The sequence below is a fragment of the Coffea arabica genome, chromosome 8c, assembly GCF_036785885.1.
Source record: "Coffea arabica cultivar ET-39 chromosome 8c, Coffea Arabica ET-39 HiFi, whole genome shotgun sequence".
Taxonomy (NCBI): Eukaryota; Viridiplantae; Streptophyta; class Magnoliopsida; order Gentianales; family Rubiaceae; genus Coffea; species Coffea arabica.
The window spans coordinates 33,815,820-33,836,926 of NC_092325.1; the positions used below are offsets into that span (position 1 = coordinate 33,815,820).

Here is a 21,107-nt window from a genome sequence, read left to right on the forward strand (position 1 = left end):
GGTCGAATGGATGTAGGAATGACATCTACTGACCTTGACATTTGGGTCTATTCCAAAAGCAAGAGAAAGGGATAAATGTGGAAAACCCCTATGAACTTTTATAGCTGTTGCACAATACACTTCAAAATATGTTTATAGGCACTTTGCACTCTAACTCCATTGATACATTACCACTGAAATGACAACTGCATCCTCAAGTAATAATTGAATGAACAAAAACACCCTTTTGGTGGGGACCCATTGTGACATGTGGAGTAGGAAGATGAAAAAGGATATTTGTTTAGAATTAGGGCAAAAGAAAAGAGGGGACTAGTTCTTCATAACCTCCATTCTTGAGTATGCAAAAAAATTTTCTTTTTTCTTGCAATTGACGAAGAAAGCAAAGAGGAATCACTATAAAGGCACACCAAAAGTGAGAAAATGACGCTTTGAAGAATCTAAATCAAGGTGGAATCTTTATAGAAATTCAGCAAATTAGGTATTATGCAAAGCCTTACTTTTTTCTTTCTTTAATCAACTTTTTACCATTTTATGTGGATCTGCTTGTTCGTACTTGTAGTTTGGGTTTTAGAATACGTATTTCTATGGTTGTTGTAGAATATAATTGCATGTGGTCCTTATGTTGGTATGTCGTGCTGATTGTGACCATTTTTTGTTTTTTATTGTTTTCATGCAATAATTGGGTTGTTTATAAGATTCTTTACAAGATTATATTGTGTTGAACATGGGTCATTGTTTGTTAGTGTGCTTTAAGCTTATTTTTACTGAGTACTATATGTTAACTAAGTAGTAACGGTGTTTTTGTGGTCCCTCACATGTATTACTATAATTTTGTCTCATACTAGTGTGGTCATTGCAATTGAAAGATATGTTCTCATTAGAGTAGTTAAACGAATCGAGCTATTCGTTAGCTCAGCTCGCTTAGGCTCGTTCGTGTTCAATAAGGGTTCGCTCAAAATTATATATGAACCGAGTTTGAACAAATATTTTGACTCGATAAGTAATCAAATAAACACGAGCGTGGTCGCGAGTTTAAACAATCGTTCGTCAACATGGGCTTAATGGTCATTTCACAAAATTTAGGGTTAGTATTGTTACAATTTTTATTCTAATTCCTATCCTATTCCAGTTGTTCCACTTTCCTTTAGCCTTTGTTAGCTCGAATAGTCCAACGTCATAAAGTTGAAAGTTTTTGATCTTCACTTCTTCCTAATTGCCGGCGTCGCTTGCCACCACTACCACTCGTCCGTTAGCCATCATCAAGTTCATCACCACCAAACCTTCCCAAATTTCTCTTTCAATTTCACACCACCAAACCTTCTCCTTTTAGGCTTCTACAAATGGCCACGATCCTTACTACTACAGGTGTCATCACCGAGGGTCCGAGGTGCCTAGCATTATCTCTCTAAGGTATGCTAATTTTATTTGCTTAAAACTTTGATGTTGTTTAACTCTAATTTATTGAATTTTAGATTTTTCAATTTTAACAATTTTAGGGTTACTTTCTAAACTAGTTACTGACTATTTATCTTATTTTCTTCCCAAATGTCTTTTGACTTCGAGAATTGAATTTTGGATCCTCTACAATGCTAGTAACAACTAAATTATTCTCTTTGTTGAGCTTAAGAACCATAGAAAAATCTTGTAAATTCTTTTGCCCATTATGATTTTCTTCTTGTTGCCTATTTTGTTAGAATTTTCAAAAATTTTAAAATGTCGAGTTAGATAGACATGCAAGTCAAGTTGCTTATAAAATTATGTCATTAATTTGTCACTTCATTGAAGACGAACCTAAATGCAAAGTCTAGTAAGGTTTGACAGTGAAAATCTAATCAATTTTGGGAAATCATAATAGGTAAGGATCTAAATATAAAGTTTAGTGATTTTGACAGTGAAAATCTAGTAAAGTCTTGTTTATCAGAGAAAGATCTAACCACATCCCACTTGTTGACTATTTATGTTATTTTCTGCTCAAATGTCTTTTGATTTTTTATCTCAGTTGGTTTTTTGTTAAAAATACAAGTAATTGGATATTTCTATTTGTATTTTCTTAAACTTTAGAATGAGAGCTCAATTATATATTTTTACCTTTAAATTGAAACTTTAGTTTCTGGAGCGATTAATATTTTATATTTTTGTGTTGTGTTAGAAAATGTCAAATTCATTATTGTTTATCAGTTAATAGCGTCTTTGTTAATTCATTAGTAAATAGTACATATTTTGTTTAATTATACTAATATAGTTTCTTTAATTTTCCATTGATCAGTAGTTTGATTTTTCTAATTATTTCTTTTCCTATTGCAAGTAGGGTATGTCAAGTTCCCCTTATAATTCAAATCAAGGTGCTTCCACAAGTCCTATTATGGATCCTAGTAATGAAGATGTGATGCTTGTCATTGGTGATGAGAAAGATGATGAGATGCATGATGATGTTGAAATTGAAATACTTGTTGAAAATAAAGGGAAAAATGACTAAACCATTTCAAAAGAAAACTAGGGCATTGAAAACTAAAGTATGGGATGACATGGATTGAGAAACTTAAACTGATCGATCAATTAAAATAATATGTAAGCATTGCAAAGAGATATGGGAGATGAATGCTAGTGATACCACAACTACTTGCAGTAGGCATTTAAAGAACTGTCTACAAAAGAAGCTAGAAGATGAGGGGAAAAAGAGGATTCAATAACAAGTTCTATTTTTCACAGCAGAAACACCATTGGATGGCATGATTTCAATAATAAACTTCAGATATGATTATGCTAAAGTATGGGAACTTGCATCCCATATGATTTTGGCATATGAATGTCCCTTTGCAATGTTGGATCATGAAATTTTTAACAAGTTCATGAAAGTTGCTTCTCCATATTATATAAAAATTAGTAGATAGACTGTGAAGAAAGGCTCCATTTCTACTTATGAATTGGAGAAGACGAAGTTGATGTCATTACTAAAGGGGATCAATAAAGTTAGTATCACAACAAATTTATGGAAATCAAACTAGAAAATTCAATATATGATTGTAAATAGATACTTTATTGATTCGAATTGGGTGCGGTAAAAGCATGTACTGAATTTCCCCCATATACAGGAGTTATTATCGCTGATCCTCTTAACTAATATTTTATTGAATAGGGCATTGAGAACAAATTTGTATTATTACTGTGGATAATGCTTTGTATAATGATGTGTGTGTTGGGAGGTTAAAAGATGACTTTTTGTTAAGAAAACAATTAAATATTGGGAAAAAATCCTTTTATGTTCGTTGCTGTGCATATATACTTAATCTTTTGGTACGAGATGACCTTAGTCAAATAGGAAAATCGATTGATATTGTTAGGGAGGGGATTAAGTACCTAAACATTTAAAGTCTCGCCTCAATGAATTCAGCAAGATAAAAAAATAGCTTCATTTGTCTCCGAGGAAGTTTTTATTTTTTGTTTCCAAGAAAGTTGATTCTAGATTTGTCCTATACATTGGAATGAGACATGTTTGATATTGGTTTCGGCTATAGAATTTAAAAATGTGTTTTGGAGATATACAAATATTGATCTTGACTTTCATTATATTTTTAGTTAATATGATTGGATGAAAGTTAAAAAAGCGTGTCAATTTTTGGGTGTTTTTCATGAAATAACTAAAATGATTTCTAGATAGGAATATCCAAATGTTAATATTTTCTTGCCAAAACTTTATGGAATTAAGGAGTTTCTAAATAAAAAAATTTGCGAATCCTTCTAACCACATTAGAGCCATGGTTGCAAGTATGGCTTTAAAATTGGACAAATATTGGGTGAAAGTAATATTCTGCTTTCTTTAGGTGTTATTTTAGGAGTAAATTTTATATGCACTGACGGTGTATATACTATTACGGTTGGATATACGACACATGAAAATTTTGAATTTTAAATTTAAATTCAAATTATGTATTATGCATGTAATGGTGAAAGTATATACACTGTCAGTGTATAAAAAATTAATCTGCTATTTTAGATCCAATATATAAAATGGCACTCATTGACTATACCTTTCCAATTATTTATGGTAATGAAGCAGGTCCTAAGTACATTATTGAAATAAAAGTGGCTTTTCATTATCTTTATAATGAGTATGCTTCTTCAATCACTTTATCTTTTGCTAAATAAGAATTTGAAGAAGATCATTCGTAAGATGACTGAAATACATCGGGATTGGCATGAGAAGCTGTCTTACGCATTGATGGCGTACAGAACTACTATTAGGATTTCAACCGAAGCAACTCCTTACTCTCTTATGTATGGAATGGAAACAGTATTGCCTGCAGAAGTTGAAATTCCTTCCTTACGCATTTTAATGGAAGCTCAGATAGAAAAAACTGAATGGATCAGGAACGCTATGAGCAGTTGTCTCTAATTGATGAAAAGAGGTTGAATGTCGTTTGTCATAGACAATGTTATCAGAAAAGAATGGCTCGTGCTTACAACAAAAAAGTTAAGCCTCGTTTGTTTGAAGTCTGAGATAAGGTCTTAAAACGGATTCTTCCAATGCAAGAGGAGGCTAAAGGAAAGTTTGCTCCCAATTGACAAGGACCATTCATTGTTAAGAAAGTGCTATCCGAAGAAGCGCTTATCCTTATGGAAATTGATGGACAACTTTTTCCCCAACCAATCAATACAGACATGTGCAAAACTTTTTTCATTTGATTATAAAAAATTTTCTTTAAAATTACTGTAAGAGACGGATTTAAAGCATACTTTCTCTCATTTTCCATTTCGACATCCTATTCTTAATTTTTCCTTCTTGACTTTTCAGAACCACCTTCCTTTTTTGCATGGTAGTCCCTTAAGATCACTAACCCTATATTGGGGCAATTTTATCTTTTTGTGAAAAAGAGAAAAGAAAAAAAAAGAAAGAAGACAAAAAAAGAAAAAAAAGGAAAAAGAAAAAGAAAAGAAAATAGAGAAGTTCGATTAGAATTAAATTGGGGCAAAATTTTATCTCTTTCCAACCCTAAACCAGAGCAAGTTTTTCTAAAGAATGCTATTTCAAATGATTGCAAACCCATCATATGATCCACTTTCAAGCCTTAACCTCTTCTTCTTACCCCATCCGATCCTAATTACAAGATACCAAAGTTGCCGACTTTCATCTTTTGCGATATTTTGGGGAAAATTTTTCTTAATCAAATGACAAATGATATAAATACAACTTTTCTAAAATATGTCAGAGATGATTGTCTTACTGATGCCACAAATTCTCAAAATATGACTGGATTGATACAGTTGGGGTTTAAATTGTCTTGTCTATGTCTTGAAGTAAAAACCTGAAAGGACACCTTATAAAAAATAAAAAAAGGAAAAAAGAAGCACAAAAAAAAGGAAAAAAAGAAGAAGAAGAAGAAGAGAGAAAAATGGGTGGAGTAAAACCTTAGCGAAAAGCTGAAAAGGCGCTAAGGTAGGGTTTTGAAATACAAGAGAATCAACAACAAAGAAGAAAATGCTGAGGTTTGAAAGCTGGTGACTATGTTGATTTGGGTTTCTTTCATATTGTTGTTCTTTTGCCGACAATGAATTCCAAAATGGATGACGTCGAAGGGGTCAGATGGAGCATTTTTCTTCATCAAAGACCGTCCTCTAAATATGTCTCCAACTTTTGATCTTTGGATCCACGTTCATAAATTCAACAATTTTATTTTACTATTTTATTTACTATTTTTATTCATTTATTCTGTATCATTGTTTATTTTATATCAGTATTATTGCATGATGAATACTACATTTTTTCAATTGTTTATATTTCTCATTTATTAGGTCATATTCAAAAGATAATCCTCTATAATTTATCCCAAAGGAGTTAGAAAATTGAAGGTCCTATGATAATAAAGCATGGATAATTGATATTAGAAAGTTACAAAGATTCTGAAGGAATTGTGGACCAAATCTAAGGGAGCGATTTGTTGATATTGAAACTCATGTTTACACGACTCTCAAGGCAAAGGGTTCACATAGTGGTGGCAGTGTTTCTATCACAGTTGTTTCTTTTCCTTTATTCTTTTTTGTAGGAAAAATTATGTGACACAATACTGATTTAGTTAAGCATGATTCATACTAGGACTAACGGTAGAAGGATTGAGCTCCAAGTTTCGCTGTACATTTCCTTAGAGAGAAAAGAAAAATCGTTATTCCATTTCTTTTAAAGTTCAAAAAATCAAAAGAGTTGTAAGTCCACCAAGTAAGTCTTTCTTGGTTTATTACCTTTTGAGCAACATGCATTCTGATCTTTCAGTTCGATAGCATAGAACTTGTATTTTCATTTCTTCCGCTATTTAATTGGGTTTGGATTTTATCCCACCAATTTGTATTTAATTAGGCTCAGGTTTTATCCCATCAATTTGCATTTAATTGGGATCGGGTTGTATCCCACCAATCTCGACAAGTTCGGCTTTATCTCACTTACCATTTTATTGGATTCGGGTTGTATCCCACCAATCTCGACAGACTCGAATTTTATCCCACTAATCGTTTTATTTTATTGGGATCGGGTTGTATCTCACAAATCTCGATAGACTCGGGTTTTATCCCACTAACCGTTTTATTTTATTGGTCTCGCGTTTTATCCCACTAATTTGCATTTAATTGGGATCGAGTTGTATCCCACCAATCTCGACAGGATCGGATTCTATTTCACTGACCGTTTTGTTTTATTGGGATCGGGTTATATCCCACAAATCTCGGCAGGTTCGAGTTTTATTCCACTGACCGTTTTATTTTATTGGGTTCGGGTTGTATTCTACCAATCTCGGCAGATTCAGGTTTTATCTCACTGACCGTTTTATTTTATTGGGCTCGAATTGTATCCCACCAATCACGGCAGGCTCGAGTTTTATCCCACCAATTTGCATTTAATTAGGATCGGGTTGTATCCCACCAATCTCGACAGGCTCGAGTTTTATTCCACTGACCGTTTTATTTTATTGGACTCGTGTTGTATCCCACCAACTTTGGTAAGTTTGGATTTTATCCCACTGATCGTTTTATTTTATTGGGCTCGCGTTGTATCCCACCAACCTTGACAGGTTCGGATTTTATCCCACTGACCGTTTATTTTGTTGGAATTAGATTGTACCCCACTAACCACGGCGAGTTTGAATTTTATTCCACCGATCGTTTTTATTTGCATTGGGCTCGGGTCTTATCCCACCAATTTGTTATTTCCTAACAATCAAATTTAAATTTCTGTTAGCGAGTCTCAGCGTCCACCGCGCACCCTTCTGCCTCCCTTCTTGGAGTGTAACCGCGTCTCTCCGCACATCTTTTTCTAAATCATGACAACCCACTTTTCTTGATTATTTTGATTAATAATTGTGCTTTATCATTCATTTTGTATTTCATGTTTAGAAGTTTTGAGAGTTCAGACTTTTTCGACTTTGCAAAGATCACACATGGTCAATGTCCTTGTTTTATTGTGGTTCACTTGTATTCGAACTACGTTTGACCTGATTCTCATGTATTCGAACTACGTTTAACCTGATTCTCATGATGGGATACATAGGCAACTCTATACGAGTCCGGTCACATTTTTTGCAACATTTTTGCCCAATAATTATAGCCAAATGTTGGCTTGTTGTTTTAGCTCAGGCGCAGTTAGAAGAAGCAGGTGAGCATTTTGGTGTCTACGTCTTTGTTTTGAATTTCTTCGAAACTCTAAACAAAGAGGGGCAAGTTGTAGACACAAATTTTTGTCAAATTTTTATGTGATGAGTCATTTATTTTCTTTTATTTTAATGTATATTTTTACTCATTTTTTGTAGGTTTATTTTAAGAAAAGAAAATTATGAAAAAAATCAATCAAAATCAAAAGCAAAAAATCAAAATCAAATCATGACTAAACTTACACATTTTAATCATCTTCCCTACAAAAATCACTATTAACCCATTCCTACACTCAATTTTTTTGACCTTTCTTTTCAGTTGAAAATTTCATCATTTTTATCCCATGGTTCTTTCTTGTCTTTGGCAAAAAAACTATCATTTGGACCAACCTAACACTCCAACTCTTCCCTCAATTGACTATTTGGGCTTTTTCTTATTTCTCCCAATAGAAAACACACCATCAGAAAACTAGGAAAAGAGGACTCCACTCCAGAAGATTCTCTCGGCCATTTGGTTTTCTTGCTCTCAACTCACAACATCTTCTCTCTAAAACACACACAAGAGACAAACACACCATCAGATAACTAAGAAAAAACCCCAAATCACTCTCGGCTCTCCCCTTCCAATTTCACACACCCAATTCCTCTTTCTCGGATACAAGGAGAAAAGAAAAGAAAACAGAAAGAAAAGGCTAAGAAAACAAGTAGGGGAGGTTATCATCATCAAAAATCGCCATTGCCGCTACCGCTGTGTAATTTCTCCACTGCAAGACAAGGTAAGGTTTTCATTTTTGCTTTTCCTTTGCTGTTCCTTGCCTTAAATTCAAAGTTGGTGCTGAAATTTTCCTTGATGACTCAAGTTCTTTATGTCCCGTACTATAAGCATGTCTAGACGTTAGTTTGTTTCTTTCTCTTGTTGGTTTTGTTATCATTATGTTGTTGGGAAATGACTTGAGCTAGATTAAGGAAAAGAAAATGGTTTTTGTACATGCATATTAACTGTTTGAAAAAATGCCAAAATGAAAAATAATCAAAATTAGTGAATTTTTATGCATAGTTTTGTTAAAATGGATGACCCGTAGCTAGTACAGGGCCTGGAAAAGATGTTTGATTGTCCAAAATTTAAGTTTTGACCTAAAAGCAAGGAATGAATTTTTTCAAAATTAGGGGCTGTTTTACCTTAATTTAGACTTTTGTTGTTGTGTTTTTGTCAAAATAAGATCATAGTCATAGTTGTAATATAGAAATTATAAGGAGTTTTGTAGTATAATTTTTATGTTTTTTTTTGTGAAAGATATGGTAATTTGAAAAAAATAAAAATTGGGCTGCCTTTTGCTATTTTCGCCACTTTCGGTTCATTTTTTGTAAAAACTAAGGCCAAAAATAGAATCTCGCGAAAAACCGAGTGAGGAGATGTATTTTGAGAAAATTTGGTGACTGAGAAATTTGCCACCGGTCCGACAGCGGCACCGCCGGAGGCCACCAGTTGCGAGGAGCTTCATGTTGCCAGGCAAGAAGAAGAAGATACGGAAGGGGGAGAAAGAAGAACGAAAAGAAAAGAAAGGAAAGAAAAGAAAAAGAAGAGAAAAGAAAAAGGATTGGGCTAAATGTTTTTTTTCTGGTAAGCTTATGGTTATTTTTGGTTGGGTTTTGGGAATGGTTTTGGTTTGTTTCTTTTGGGTTTCGATTTGGGTTAGGAGGTCAGAGTCCATGCTTTTTTGGTCAGGCTTGAGTGATAAAAGGATGGGTTGGATCGCTTTTTTTTTTTTGGGTTTCGGCTGGGCTTAGGTAGTATCCGGCCCAAGCAAAAATAAAAGAAAGGCCCGATGGCCTTTTTTTCTTGTCCAAATCAAAAACCAAAATTTTCACTTTAGCCTCTGATTTTTGGAGTAATTTTACTGTGGCCTAGAATATTTTAAATTTCTTTCACTTAGGCCCTTATATTAAGTGCACTTTGGCACCTGAACTTTATCTTTTATTTAATTTTAACCCTTAAACTTTGGAAAAATTGTATTTTTAGCCTCAAAAATTTTTCCATTTTTTGCAATTTAGTCCCTAGTGAATTTTGACTCTTTTGATTATGATTTTTTTTTCTTTAATAGCTCATTGTGTTACTTTTGAATATATTTAACTTGTAATTTTTAGATGCCCTTAAGTTTCTTTATATTTGACATATTAATATGAGTTCAGTATTTTTATCATTATTATTATTTTCAATTAAATTGGTGTCATGATTCTTTTTTTATTTTGAGTATAAATAGGGTAATTTGACTTCCATTTAGTCACCATTTCAAAAGGGAGATACCCCTATTATCATTTAAATGTCAATTACGTGCTCTTATGTGCTCATACGTGCTCTTATGTGTCTATATAATTTTTATATGTTTTGTTATTTATTTGATTCAAATGTTTATTCCAATTCTCTTATGTTTGTTTAGTTAATTTTTTAATTATTTGAGAGGTGTTTAAATACCTCAAGATGTAATAGATATGTAATATTTTTTTTTACAAAAATTGTAATTAGATAGACCAATGTAATAGATAGGATATGTAGATTTATTTCATACTTTCCCCATTTAGATTATAGTTAAACTCTCCGATGTAATAGGTAGGTTGTGTGTTTATGGGGCTTATGCGTTATATGTTTTATCCGCTTTTCTTAGGATTTTTGCATCTATATATTATGTTTACGTGTTACGTGTTATGTGCTCTTATATGTTTATTTATTCTAATTTATGTCTTATTTGTTTTATTATGTATTATTAATGCATGACATCACCACACTAGTCCAACGTTAGTTGTGGCTTCTCCCTCTATTTACTTGCTAGTCCAATGCTAGTAAGGACTTTTAGAAATGAGCTAGTCCAACGCTAGACCGTTAGATTGTTCATGCGTTAGATTCATCTTTGTGTGATATTCATTACATTTTCATACATATTTTCATTTTTAGGATCTTTTCTCATTTACATGATATTCCCTATTATATTATCCCTTATCCTCTATCTGTGTTAATCATATCATTTAGAATTACATCTCATTTATGAAATTGTAGAATAAGTTAGTTCATTTGCTTGTTCATATTAGGAGAATTATTCTTTGAATATGCATATGGGATTATAACTCTTTAGTTTAAATACTCTATCGATCCCTGTATAAGAAAATTATGTCACGAGTTATTATTTCCCGTACCCATTATGTTACATTCCTATGCTTTGGTCACTTACACATATATATATAATTTAACTTTCTTTTCTTTTAATTTCATCATTCACACACTCGTGACCCCTTTGAGAAATTATTTTGACCTTCGCAATTAATGCGATTGGTATCAATTAAATTCTTGAATGGATATTTTGTCCCTCTCGACGTTTTTATAAATTTAGATTTGCATCCATGTAGGAAACATCCAAACATGATAAAATTAAGGGTTAGATTAGCAAAATTTTGACTAAATCTCGCCACTAACTTACACTAGATTGAAAGGGTGCCTTAGGTTTGAGTTAATCGAACATTTGCCTTCTCTTTTTTCAACTGTGACTCGCGAACCCATTTTCTCTTATTTTTCAAAGACCTGGAGTTGTCGAAAAGGATTTTATTTTATTTTATTTTTGTCAAAAAATATTTTTGGGGTCACTTGGTACACCCAAATTCAATATTAAGTGGTGACTCCTATTTTTCTTAAATCCCTTTTGACTAAATTTTTGGATTCAAACTGTCACATTTTTTAAAGTCCCATTTCAGGTTCCTTTCACATATTCTTTTCACTTATTTTAAATAAAATCACATCTTTTATAAATCCTTTTTTCCATCGCGAAAAATGGGGCGCGACAACTTGGCGACTCCATTGGGAACGATAGGGAATCCAAACACTTGATTTAGTGTCTTTTCTCTTTTTAACCCTTTTATTTATCATATTTGGATGTTTTAGGTTATATTTTTTCTTTTTTAGGATGTTTTGCATTTCACACTCGTATTCGTTCATCGTTTTTCGTGTATTGATGAATGATTTATCTATTTACTTTTGATTATTTACTTATTCGTATTGTGCTTTGCATTTGGGATGGGAAGCGACATTACCTTAGAGCTTTCATTTATATTTAATGGTATTACTCTCTTCCCTCAAAGGAGCACTTCATACGTGCATACATTATTTCTTTTAACCCTTTATCTTATTTTTTTTAGTGGTGTCACTCCACTCATTCCTATCATGATTAGGATCGATCCATTTGGACATGTGACCGTGGCACGACGTGCACGTAACAATGTCTGAGAGATCACTCGAGCCACTGACTAAGGGCTTTGGAATTGATGACCCTTCGCCCTTTTGTCTGAAGGCTTGGGAACCTGAAATTTTATCGAGTCTAAATGCATTAATGAGTCTAACCTCATGCATCCATTTAGAAATCGCCTAAGATAGAGCTTTCATCTACCCTATTAAGAACACTAGACACGAGGGGAGAGATTCTACCCCTCTCTCTTTCTTTTTTTATCTTATATTTTCTGTATCATTTTGTTGCTCAAATCTGTTATGTGTTGTTTATTAAACTAACAATTATTTTATTTTCTTATATTGCATTCATAAGCCCTAGAAACAAGAGTCCTGGCGTGGTACTTATTTAGGGCAGATCACCTTTTATAAATAGCACGTTTAAATTTCAGTTTATCGCATTAATACTATGTATATATATGTATGTCATTTTAGACTTACCCTGACATCTAAATGGGGCACCTTTAGATCATATTTCAATTATCGTATTGCATATTTATTCGTTTAATAAACTGGCATCATACACTAACCCTAGAGGGAATGCCATTTAGGAAATTCCATTTTAAGAATGTACCAACCTTATTTTCCCTGGGTAACTAACCCTCTAAGAGGCATTCATGTTTAAATTTTTGTAAAACTGGAGAAGTGAGGCCTGTAGGTAAGGTATTTAATCGAGATTATGTGCTTCAGATGGACAGACCTCAATGAATCAGTCAACTGTTAGCGGTTCCAATGGAGGTTCAAAGATGGCCAGGGCTTCTCTTATTTAGTGAGATGAATCAGATTGCCTCCTACCTCGGGCCAATTGGAGATTTTAAAAACATTAAATCAGATGGGTATTTGGTAGAAGATTTAATTCAACTGTGGGATCCCAACAGTTCAACATTTAGAATAGGAAACAAGAAGCTGACTCTGACAATTGAAGAGGTAGCCGATCTTCTGAATTTACCAGTAAAGGGTACAACAATGATATTTTCGATTGCTTCTGGCAAGATCGAATTTTGTCATTTTACTGGATTAATAGAGTCTATAGTGCGAGGATCAGATCAGAGCATAGATGTAAAATTTTTGTTTGACAGATTCGCAATGAAAGACGGATTTGATAAGCATTCGAAGGATTTTTCATTTACATCTAAGGCAACATGGGAATGTAAGAGGCCACTGGTGTATGGACTTGTGATGGCAGGGATTTATTTGTTTCCTAGAAAAGATAAGAAAATTGGTTTCAAAATCATTAAACTTATGTCTGACTTATTTTTTGGGATTAAGGATCAACAAGCCTCTATAGTACCGACTGTGTTGGCTGACATTTTTGTTGCGTGTACCAATTGCCAAAAGGGGTCAAAGTTCTTTTATGGGTCAAATTGGATCTTGCATATATGGGCCATGGTACATTTTCGAAGACAGTTGCCTGCTCCTGATAGTCTACTGTTGATTGGATATAATTGGATAGTTACCCATCATAAGAGAGTTGACAAAAGCAATTTGCCAAGAAATGCATCAAAATGGTTGGACTTTCTAAGGGTATTGCCAGATCAAAAGATAAGATGGGTACTAGATTGGACCGAATGTTACAACCCCGCTCTGCGCGCCAAGTCATCAGATTTTATACCGCTATTGGGAAGTCAAGGCATCATGGCATACACTCCAAAAAGGTTTCTTAGACAGTTAGAACGCATTCAAGGAGTACCACTCACACCTGATTTGCTCGATTTCACTATCAGTTTTGACAAAGGGATCTGTTCGGACAAAATTCTGATGAAAATGCCAATTTTCGAAACTTGGGGGACATTGTTCGATGATGAAGAGATCGCTTATGTTCCACAACTTAAGCAGATGGCTTTAGTTACCCCTTAATACGAGGAGTAGTTCAAAGAATCTAATGCTGAGCGACTACTGATGGAACAGTCCAAGGAAGTCAAGAAATTAATCTGTAAAAGTGAATAAGAGTCTGGCAGAGAAGAATAAGAGACTGTGTGAAGAAATGCAAGAAAGACACCAGGAGTTGAAAAAAAAAAGTGTGGCAAGTTATATAATCAAACTAAACACATGCAGAATCCCTATTCCAGAGAGTCAAAAGACATTGTGATAGATAGATTGAAAAAATTTAATGATCTTGTACGAAATCAACTTCGAGAAATGATGTAGATGATGTATGAGATTTTAAAGTTCATCAATGAAATGATCCTTATCTTTTGCACAGTTATTTTCGAAACACAGGTTTGGTGAACAGGCCTCATTTCGAAGGTGTTGCATCATATTAGACCTACTTTTGGCAGAAAATGGCTCCCCATAGGACATGTATCCGAATTATCTAAAATTTTCCTAACTTTTTTCTTTTTTCTTTTTCTTCTTTCTTTCTTTCTTTCGAAATAAAAGTTCGGCAGGTCTAGTTGAGAATTAATTTCTGAACTAATTTCTCCTTTAATCTCTCAGGTATTTTAAACACAGCTTCACGAAGGAGCCCTATCATAACCAAGTCTCGAAATAGAGCCTTGAGATAGCCTGTAAACATGAGTTCAGTGCCAGAAACTTCTGAAAGATCTGCTATAGTTATGTCACCAGGTTTCACAGCATTGGGAGCTTAGTTAAGTGAGGTACTTGGCAAGTTCAATGAGTTAAGTGCTGAAAAGGCTGCACGAAGGCGTGTAATTGATCAGTTGGTCGCAAGCAACAGTAGTAGTGGTGTCCCGAACGACCGAGAACCTGTCGATAATCATCCATCTGTACAAGACCATCAACCACCCCACACATCTAATGTCCAAATAACTTTCCTTCCTACTTTCGCTAATCCTCTTGAAAATACGTTTACCCGATAAAATTCAAACTTTTTTTATATGCATCTGAATTATAAATTGATGAATCCAACCAGTAGTCAAATTCTTCAAACCCATCCACAAACCAATCTGAACATTCCTCCCAACTCTCAAGGATCCCACCACCACATTACAGAGACTTTTGTACTGGATACTGCATCTCAAGAGAAGGCAGCGATAGAAGAACAACCCGCACCTGTTGACAAGGACCTGTTGAGAAGGTTGGATTGATTCGATGATTTTATGAAAAAAAAATCAGGGATTGAGCAGGCATGGTGGATTGGACTATGATGAATTATGTCTTTTTCCAAATATTCAGCTACCATTGGGATTCAAAACTCTCAAATTTAGCAAGTATGATGGAATTGGAAATCTTAAGACGCATCCCAAGATATTCGCCAACAAGTTAGGTAAACCCGTGGATGATGAACATTTGCCTATGCGTCTATTTTTGAAAAGTTTGGAGGGAGATGCTCTAGATTGGTATTCAAATTTGAAGTCTGACGAAGTAAAAACCTGGTTGGATCTGTCAACAGCTTTTGTGAAGCAATATGAATTTAACTGTGAGTTGGCACTGACGTGAACAACATTGGAGGATACAAAAAGAAAGCCATCGTAAGGTCACAAGGCCTATTCAAAGTGGTGGAGAAAGTTAGTTGCCAAAATGGAGCCTCCTATGGCTGAGGAGGAGATTGTTCGTGCTTTCATCAAAACTCATGATCCACCTTACTTTGAAAAGATCTTTCGCATGACTGGAAGTTCGTTTGCTGCTATTATTAACAAGTTAGAGGAATACGATGAGTTTGTCAAAGTAGGGAAGATTGTTAATGTATCGGCATTAAAATTACAATTCGATGCTCTACAAAATCAAAACAACAATGGAAAAAATCCCCCATTCAAGAAGAAAGAAGGAGAAACTGCTTTTATATGAGATCAAGGCCCGTCTTTCAGACCCAGAATCCAAAATCATCCCACCTATTCTGTTCCTTACCAGTATTACACCAACTCTCAACCAGTCTACCACACTACTACCCAATTTTATCATTCCTGACTAAGTCATTTGAATATCTCATCGTTACCGATCTTTCAAAATCACTCCCGTCTCATTTTTCATTCCAGACCAACCCTGCAAAATAATAACCCTTCTCAAAATTCTTTTCAAACCAGCGAAATTCAAACTCAGAAGCAATTTCGATCCTTCACCAATTTGGGCTGACCTATTGATCAATTGTATGAGCAATTAAAAGCAGTTGGAAAAATTGGCACCGTTCCTCCCAAACTCTACCCCAAAGGTGTTTCTTCCGGTTATGATGCGCAAGCAATTTGTGCTTATTATTTTGAAAGCCCAGGTCATACCATTGGCAATTGTTGCGCTCTAAAATATAAAATTCAAGATATGATTAACTCTGAAAACATCTTTCTTAGAAGAAGGGGAGAATAAGGACTGAATGTCAGTAAAAATCCTTTACCTGAGCATGGGAGCACTGTGGGAGTGATCATTGCTAATGAAGATTTTATTAATCCAACTTAGTACATTGTAGATGAAATTGAGGTGTTTGGCGTAATAGAGACTGACCACGTGAGAATGAGAAAACTGTTGTCTACTGAAGAGTCAATGACTAAGGATAATATTGAGGAAAAGTTGAAACCTTTTGTGTTTGAAAAAGAGGAGCCATTTATAGTAGAAGGAGGGAGCTTCCAAGGTTGACAATTCTAAAGCTCCTTTTATTCTGCATTTACCATCTTTGGAATGGAATATATCAGAGCCTGTCATTCTTGAATTTCTGGAACAAATGCCTATTAATAATTTACAAGAGGTGCCATGGAACTACGAGAAGTCTATTCTGTTGATTGAAGATTAAAAAAAATGCTTAAAGGAAGAGGTATCTACTATTACTAAGTTTGGGAGAATTGTGAAAAACTCTGAAATTGATGTTCAGTCCAGGGCCAAGATTAAATCTCCGATGCCCAAACCTCTTGTGTCTGAAGATGAAGCTGTGAATTTTTTAAAGATGTTGAAGAGAAGTGAGTACAAAATAGTAGAACAGTTGGATAGGATGCCTGCTCAGATTTCTTTTTTGAATCTTCTCTTGATCTCCGAGCTACACAGAGAAGCATTGTTCAAAATCTTGAACGAATCTCAAGTCCCTAAAGATATTTCAGTCGATAAATTTTCTAACATTGTGGGGAATGTACTTGCTGCTAATCATATCGCCTTCTTCAATGACGATTTGACTACAGAAGGGATCGGGCATAATAGAGTCTCGTATATATCAGTCCGCTGCAATGGAAAGTTGTTGCGGAGAGTCTTTGTGGATAATGGGTCAGCGCTGAATATCTATCCATGGAACATTCTCATTAAACTTGGATTTCTTGACGTTAAACTCCGCCCGTCTGCAATTGTAGTTAGAGGGTTCGATGGTTCAAGGAGGGAATCTATGGGTGAAACAGATTTGGTATTGGAGATAGGCCCTGCTCAATTTCAAGTTACTTACCAAGTAATGGACTTCTCCAGTGTTTACAATATTTTGTTTGGAAGACCTTGGATACATGCATCCAATTCAGTGTCATCTTCTCTGCATCAAATGTTAAGATTTATTGTGAATAATCAGTTCATTACTGTGTTTGCTGAGGATAACTGTACCATGATCGTTGATGCAAAATTCAAAGATGAAAACAGAAAAATGTCTCCAATTTCATCTCATCATGTTGCTGACATCGTCTCTGTGGGATGGGTATCTAGAGATAAGTTGCTGACTAAATCAGATTTGTCAGAGGCCAATATCATGATGGCTAAAGAGATGATCCGAGGTGGATATGAAATAGGAAAAGCTCTTGGGCGGAAATTGAAAGGAATTTTGGTGCCAATAGAGATTACGACGCAAAAGAATACATTTGGATTGAGATTTCATCTAACTGCTAAGAATAGAAGAGAAATGCAAGCTCGAAAACAAACTAAAAAGGAGGGTAAGCAAATTGTCCGATTCATTCCACCGCTATATCACACTTTTTCTCATCCATCAGAAGTGATCATGCCAGAAACAAAGGATCATGTGGAGGAGTTTGAAGTGGACCTATTTCAATTATTTGTCGGGGCCACTTGTGAGGAGGAGCCATCAGAGAATTCAGAATTTTTGCCTATTACCGAAGGAGCCATTCAAAATTGGACTGCTGATTATCTTCCCTCTTGAAGGGAGTTTCAGTAAATTTAAGAGGATTGTCTTTTGGTCTAGATTCATATCTAGATAGGGCGGTAGTATAGATCTTTTGTTAAAAGAAATTGTTTTCATTTTTTGAATCTTTATTCTCGTTTCAGTTAATATAATTTGTTTTGTTCAAGGAAATTGTTGAAACGAAAATAAAGGTTTCGGCTAGATATGTCTTTAAATAGCAATCATGTCTGTATATTTATCTTTTTGTGAAGTCTCGATGCATTTTGAATTTAATGAAATGGAAGACTTCTCCTGTATTTTCTATTTATTTATTATATATGTTCTATTCTATTTTCAGATGGCCATAAATAAAACCCTCTAACCCTTTGGATGTCACCATTTTGGAATTCGATAGCAGCAATCTCGATATCTCTCATAAACTTGAAATCATGCAATCTGAAATTCAAAACGAGAGCGATACTGAGGAAGAATTTGAGTCCATTTCAAAGGATTTAAAACAGTATGAAGAGAAATCCAAACCCAACTTAGAAGAAACAGAAATCATCAATATTGGCACTAAGACGGAGGTTAAAGAAGTTAAAGTCAACATTCATTTGAATAAGAAACAGAATGAGGAAATGATTGAATTCTCAATGCTATTTCAAGATGTGTTTGCATGGTCATATGATGATTTGGCAGGGATCTCTACGGATATAATGGTTTATAGATTGCCAACTGATCCAAAATTTTTACCTGTAAAGCAGAAGTCATGTAAATTCGAATAAAAAATGAGTCTCAAGATAAAGGAACAAATTGTGAAACAGCTCAATGCCAAGATAATCATGGTGTCTCATTATCCTAACTGGCTATCAAATCTTGTGCCAGTGCCTAAGAAATCTGGAGAGGTGCGAGTATGTGTTGATTACAGAGATCTAAATAAGGGCAGTCCGAAAGATGATTTTTCTTTGCCAAATATTCATTTTCTTTTGGACAATACTGTTGGACATGAAATTGAATCTTTTGGTGATTGTTTTGTTGGGTATCATCAAATCTTAATGGCAGAAGAACACAGAGAGAAAATTTCATTTATCACCTCATGGGGAATCTTTTGTTATCGAGTGATGTCTTTCGAGTTAAAGAATGCTGGAGCTACTTATCAGAGGATCATGACTATCTTGTTCCATGACATGATTCACAAAGAAATGGAGGTTTATGTGAATGATATCATAATTAAATCCAAAAAAGTCGAGAACCATTTGGTTGATTTAAAGAAGCTGTTTGAAAGATTGATGAAGTATAATTTGGAATTGAACCCTGCAAAATGTGCTTTTGAAGCTCCGGCTGGTAAGTTATTGGGATTTATTGTCAGTAAAAAGGTATAGAGATAGATCCTGTGAAAATAAAAGTAATTTGAGATATGCCAATTCCGAAAATCCAAAAGATGTGAAGAATTTTCTTGAAAAGATCAATTTCATTGGCCGATTCATTGTACAATTAACCTGTATCTGTGAGTTTTTGTTCAAGTTGTTGAAAAAGAATGCATCAATGGTTTGGAATGAAAATTGTCAACAAGTTTTTGATAAGATCAAGAATTACTTGTTAAATCCTCCGATCTTAGTGCCGCCTCAGCCAGGAAGACCTCTGATTATATATTTGTCTATTCTCAATAAGGCTATTGGTTGCATTCTAGGACAGCATGACGAATCTGAGAGAAAGGAACAAGTCATCTATTATCTGAGCAAGAAATTTACAACATATGAGGCCAACTATTCTTTCCTTGAGAGAAGTTATTGTGCTTTAGCATGGGCAGTTCAGAAGTTGAGACATTATTTGTTCGATTATACCACTTACCTGATTTCTCGTTCTGATCCTCTAAAATATCTGTTGGAAAAGTCGATGCCCACGGGACGTATGGCTAAGTGGCAAATGATCCCTTTTGAGTTCAATATTGTCTTCACAACATTAAAGGCAGTCAAGGGCCAAGCCATAGCAGATCATTTGACAGAAAATTCAAGAGATGATGATTATCAGCCATTGCATACCTACTTTCCTGATAAAAAAATTCTGTTTATTGGAGCAGTTGAGGGCATGAGTGAGCAGTATCCTAGATGGAGGTTATTTTTTGGTGGTACATCGAATTCTTTTGGAGCTGGAATTGGAGCAATTTTAGTGTCGTTTGAAGGGAAACACTATCCTGCTACTGCCAAATTACGGTTTCCTTGTACCAACAACATGGCCGAGTATGAAACTTGTATTTTTGGATTGAAAATGGCATTGGACATGAAGATCAAGGACCTGATAGCATTCAGTGATTTCGATTTACTTGTGCACCAGACGCTTAAGCAGTGGGTAACTCGGGATTCAAAAATTATTCTATATCATTGTAGTTTGCTTAGTTTGGCCAACACATTTAGGAATTTGGAACTAAAACATATTTCCCGCACTCGTAACGCCTTTGGTAATGCTTTAGCTATTCTGTCATCGATGATCCAACATCCAGATAAACTGGTGATTGAACCTATACAGATTCAATTTCAGGATAGGCCAGCACATTGTCTCATTATGAAAAGGGTCTTTAATGTTCGCCCCTGGTACAATAATATTAAGGAATTCATGAAGACGGGATCCTACCCTCCTGATGCTGATTCTGTTACAAAAAGTTTCTTACGCAGAATGTCATCAAGATTATTCTTGAATGGAGAAGTGTTATACAAGAAAACATCTGATTTGGGCCTTTTGAAATGCATCAATGAAGAGGAAGTCGATTATATGATGAAGAAAGTGCATAGTGAGGTTTGTGGGCTACACATGAATGGGCATCTACTGGCTAAAAAGATCATGAGAACATGATATTTTTGACTTACTATGGAGCATGACTGTGTAAATTTTTTAGAAAGTGTGTTAAGTGTCAAATGCATGGTAATGTTATACGTGCTTTTCCTACAGAATTGCATAGTATGACTGCTCCATTGCCATGTTCGATATGAAAAATGGATGTGATTTAAACTATTGATCCTCCTATTTTGAATGGGCATCGATTCATTTTAGTAGCGATTGAATATTTCACAAAGTGGGTTGAGACCGCATCCTATAAGCATGTGACTAAGAAAGTGATGTCGAATTTCTTGAGAAATGATATCATTTGTCGTTTTGGGGTATCGGAAACATTGATCACTGACAATGCCAAGGATCTCAATAATGATATGGTGGACGGATTATGTGAACAATTCAAGATCAGGCA

The 21,107-nt window shown here is 34.7% G+C and overlaps 2 long non-coding RNA genes across 2 annotated transcripts; both read left to right on the forward strand.

Moving 5' to 3' along the window:
• The first annotated feature begins 1,143 nt into the window (after positions 1-1,143).
• Positions 1,144-3,106, forward strand: LOC140013852 (uncharacterized). The gene is made up of 2 exons (XR_011820681.1): positions 1,144-1,410; positions 2,309-3,106. It is a non-coding gene; the product is annotated as an uncharacterized lncRNA (long non-coding RNA).
• A 4,883-nt stretch (positions 3,107-7,989) lies between these two features.
• On the forward strand, positions 7,990-10,328 carry LOC140013909 (uncharacterized). Its single transcript, XR_011820758.1, has 2 exons — positions 7,990-8,407; positions 9,096-10,328. It is a non-coding gene; the product is annotated as an uncharacterized lncRNA (long non-coding RNA).
• Positions 10,329-21,107: the final 10,779 nt, after the last annotated feature.